At 46.4% G+C, this 5000-nt stretch overlaps 1 protein-coding gene across 1 annotated transcript in view; it reads right to left on the reverse strand.

The window, feature by feature from the left end:
• The window catches only part of rapgef5a (Rap guanine nucleotide exchange factor (GEF) 5a), a gene marked incomplete at its 5' end in the record, with an annotated part of 95068 nt that overhangs the window by 53781 nt on the left and 36287 nt on the right, over positions 1-5000 (reverse strand). The window lies entirely within an intron of this gene.

Here is a 5000-nt window from a genome sequence, read left to right on the forward strand (position 1 = left end):
CACACTCACACACTCACACTCACACACTCACACACTCACACACTCACACACTCACACACTCACACACACTCACACTCACACACACTCACACTCACACACACTCAAACACACACTCAAACACACACTCAAACACACACTCAAACACACACTCAAACACACACTCACACTCACACACACTTAAAGAGTAGAAACATTGCATGAATGTCATGTAGTATGCGTAAGCTTGTACTCTGCACCAACTCTGCTCCTGTGCACACACAGTGGGACGCCATTTTCAGATGTCAATCACTCACACGTCACCAAGGTGAGAGCAAAAACGCTGAAGTGGGACTCATGAAGGACACATGCCCACAACACAGACACGCAGAGACAGAAACAGAGAAAGAGAGAGAGAGAGAGAAAGAAAGAAATATCAAAAGTATGAGAGAAAGAGGCAAAGTCAAAAAGACAGAGGTAAAGAGAAAGAGAGACAGACAGAGAGAGAGAACCAGAAGGAGAGTAGCATTCTTATTTACCAAGCACACAAGTGTGTGTGTGTGTGTGTGTGTGTGTGTGTGTGTGTGTGTGTGTGTGTGTGTGTGTGTGTGTGTGGCGGTATGAGTGGCCGGTTGTTGGCGGCTGCTCGTTTGGGTGTGTGTGAGCAGACAGCGTGGGCTGCTGGACTGGTCCAGCCCCTCTGGTGTGGGAGACAGACACACACACACACACACACACACACACCCATTATTATGTGACATTATTATCAGACAGACACACACTACTCAGTAGACTCCTTCTTCAATTAAGAAAAGAATGTGTGTGTGTGTGTGTGTGTGTGTGTGTGTGTGTGTGTGTGTGTGTGTGTGTGTGTGTGTGTGTGTGTGTGTGTGTGTGTGTGTTATTACGTGTAGGCTGTGATTAGCAGCAGGCAGTGTCTGTGAAGACTGCACTGGGCCTAAGGCTGCGCCTCTGAGGAGGGGAGAGGTGAGAGGAAGGGGCTCTTTTTGTCTTTACATCCGGCTCCTAAAACACACACACACACACACACACACACACACACACACACACACACACACACACACGTTCTTTCTTTATTGAAGAAGGAGTCTACTGACTGAGACTCCCCTCTGTCTCAATGTAGAGCAGAGAGCCAAACCTGACCACATGCAACGACTCCCCAAGATACACAGACACACCTCCACCCACACATACACAAAAACAGAAACACACAGACAAGCACTCTGACAGACCACTCATAACACATACACAAACATACACACCCAAGTACACTTCTGTGGTGAAGGGAAGATGGCGATGGTGCTGTAACGCCCCTTTACACCCCCACTGGCCTTGCAGTGGCACTGCCACAGTCTTTGGGTGGTACATTGGCATAATGTGCTGGATTGTCCACACCTAAGAAGGTGGAGATGAAAGCCATGCTGTTTGCCTTCAGAAGGGGGCTCATAATTTTTTTTGTGCTTTAAATATTCATCCCCTAGATTTCAGGTCTACTTATGTATTTAGTGAAATAAAACTCCTAAACTCTGTGTTCCCTCTCCAATGTAGGTAACAGTGTAGATTGTGTAAGGCAAATGTGTCAAACTCAAGGCCCAGGGGCCTGATCAGGCCCGACAAGCCATTTAATCTGGCCCGCCAGCTCCTCAGAAAGTTGCAAAGAAGTTCCATTGATTTGAATGAGCAACGGTGACATTTTATTTGGTTTGCCTAATTTTCCCTCAGGATTAATAAAGTATCCATCTATTTGTCGAATGCGCCACAAATACTGCAATTCCCACAATGCACTGTCCCCGCATTGGTAGCATACGTCAATTTAGGGAGTGCTTGCCCCACTGTCCGGCCCTCAACTCACACTCATTTTTTATATTTCGGCTCTCTGTGTATTTGAGTTTGACACCCCTGGTGTAAGGTATCCATAGGGCTGCTGCAGCAGGAGTTGTTCCTTTGTATGGACCAATAAGTAGTGTGTTGGGGGGGCTCCAGAAAGTAGGGTTTTTCTGAGTGTGAGTGCGAATGCGAGTGCGAGTGCGAGTGTGTGTGTGTGTGTGTGTGTGTGTGTGTGTGTGTGTGTGTGTGTGTGTGTGTGGTGTGTGTGTGTGTGTGTGTGTGTGTGTGTGTGTGTGTGTGTGTGTGTGTGTGTGTGTGTGTGTGTGTGTGTGTGTGTAGGGTTTTTCTCAGGCCTGATGAGCCTAGAAGGAGGCGGGCTAGCTTGGCTCCATGGCAAGTGGGTTTTTTGTGTTTGTTTTCCCTTTAGTTTTAAGCCAGCTAATAACCTGTAGTCACGCCACGAGAAGTTACTCACGAGCCTTTGCATACGCACTAACCACACAGGAATACTGGTGTAGGAAGAACCAGCCAGTAGTTTATTAAAAAAAAACTGTAAACAAACAAAACTGAATTAAACCGAAAGAAAGTAAACTGCGCAGGACTCTCCGTGCGTGTCAAGACTGACGGGGGCGCTGGAGAACAGCATCCTATGGTGGGAAAGAAGGTTAGCTTCATCTCTCTGGGGACCGCTCAGGTGCCAGACCATTTGAGTTAGGTTTGTTTTGTTTTGTTTTGTTACACACACACACACACACACATCTTAGTTTCTGTCCTACTTTCCATCATTTGATTATGTCTTATGTGTAACGAGCTGGCAGAGTAGCTTGGTACACAACACACACACACACACACACACACACACAAACACGCCCAAACAGAGACATACCCATACAAACAGAAATTAAACCATAATAAAACTGTATTTACATTCCCAAAAATGGAATGACATTAGATAAACTACACCAATGCAAAGCATACACACACAAGCATACACACAAACACACACACATTAAAACAGATACACAAACACACACACACAAATCAAAACAGATACACAAACACACGGACAAATCAAAACAGATACACAAACACACACACACACACACAAACATCAAAACAGATACACAAACAAACACACGGACAAATCAAAACAGATACACACACACACACACACACAAACATCAAAACAGATACACAAACAAACACACACACACAAATCAAAACAGATACACAAACACACACACACACACACAAACACAGTCCCCCTTCTGCCCCTCACCCCACACCACCCCCCATCCACTTTCCCGCTCTCGAACTTGTTTACTAAGAAAACACCCATGATAACAACTCTCTCAGGCCCCCGTTTCAACCCCCAGTCTCTACCCAGCATCCCCCACTGCACTTCCTGCTCAGCCCAACACACACACACACACACACACACACACACACACACAAACACACACTACTCATTTCCTCCACCGAGGCCTTGTTAGGACCCACGTCAATAAATAAATAAATAAAGACATGAAGCTGGCCAGGGCTTTTTTTAACCCAGAAAGGGGACATCTGAGTCAAAGAGTTGATTGGGTTACGTAAGAGAGTGTGTGAGGGGTGTGTCGTAAACATCAGCGGGGCAGGGGGCAGTGTGCTGCGTGTTTTGTGTTCCATGTTCCAGGCTTCTGTACCTGACCGTGGAACAGCTGATAAATGATTAAGATAGAGTAAAGACGTTTCCCCTGTTTGAAGGCATGCCAGGAGACCTCTCTCTCTCCTTCTCTACATATACAAATATCTCTCTCTCTCTCTCTCTCTCTCTCTCTGTGTCTCTCTCTCTCTCTCTCTCTCCACATATATAAATACGTCTCTCTCTGTCTCTCTCTTTCTCCACGTATACAAATCTCTCTCTCTCTCGATATATATATATACAGTATTCAATTCATACATACAAATGTCTCTCTCTCTCTCTCTCTCTCTCTCTCTCTCTCTCTCTCTCTCTCTCTCTCTCTCTCTCTCTCTCTCTCTCTCTCTCTCTCTCTCTCTCTCTCTCTCTCTCTCTCTCTCTCTCTCTCTCTCTCTCTCTCTCTCTCTCTCTCTCTCTCTCTCTCTCTCTCTCTCTCTCTCTCTCTCTCTCTCTCTCTCTCTCCCTCCCTCCCTCCCTCCCTCCCTCTCCATGTGGATCTCTCTCTCTCTCTCTCGCTATGCTACAAAGTCCCTCATTGCCTTCCTGTCCTTCGCAAAGTCCCTCATTGCCTTCCTCCCGGACCTCTCCCACCTTCCTTTCTCCTTTTCCCCCTAAATCCCTCTTACACCTCCTCTCCTGCACAGCACAAGATGTGACCTTCCTCTCCAAAAACCTCTCCCTCCTTATTTTCACTCCACTTCTCCTCCCTGCTTTTTCAACTCCTCTTTCCTTCCCCACCCCTCCCTCCTCCTCCTCAACCTCTCCCTCTTTTCTTCTCTCATCACCACTCATCTCAATAGACACAAATAGACAAAAACAGGGCTATGTATAAACCAGCAGGCAAACATGGAAACACATGTGTGTGTGTGTGTGTGTGTGTGTGTGTGTGTGTGTGTGTGTGTGTGTGTGTGTATGTGTGTGTGTGTGTGTGTGTGTATGTATGTATGTACACACTCGACAAGCGCCCACGCGTGTGAGAGTCTCGGGTCTTAAATAAGGCATGGCTCTCGTCATAATGTCAGGGTTGCTGAGGGTTGAGCAGGGGCCATGTGATGCGGGGACTCTTGCTGCTACCCCGTGTTGATGAATGATTTAAAGACATTGTACTTCCCTTCCAGAAATGTCACTCTTCCTTTTTCTCTCTCTGTCTCTCTCTCTCTCTTTCACCTACATGTCTTTTCTTCATTCTTTTTCAGTCAACTTTCCATCTCTTCCACCATCTTCCTCACGCACAGTGTAACACTGTAACCTCTTTCTTCGCCCCTTTATTTCTCACTTTCATTTGCTCACAAACTCTTTCTCTTTCTCCTTCTCTTCACTTTGGACTCTCCACTACATCCACTTGTATCTCTTTTTTAAAAAACGTCACAGTTCTGGCCCACATTCCTAGTGCTTACCCTGAGTGAATGTGGCGCGCGCGCGTGTGTGTGTGTGTGTGTGTGTGTGTGTGTGTCCATATGGGTTGAAGGGTAAAGATTACATCCAGTGGCAGATG

This window comes from Sprattus sprattus, assembly GCF_963457725.1.
Source record: "Sprattus sprattus genome assembly, chromosome: 20".
In the NCBI taxonomy this organism is placed as follows: Eukaryota; Metazoa; Chordata; class Actinopteri; order Clupeiformes; family Clupeidae; genus Sprattus; species Sprattus sprattus.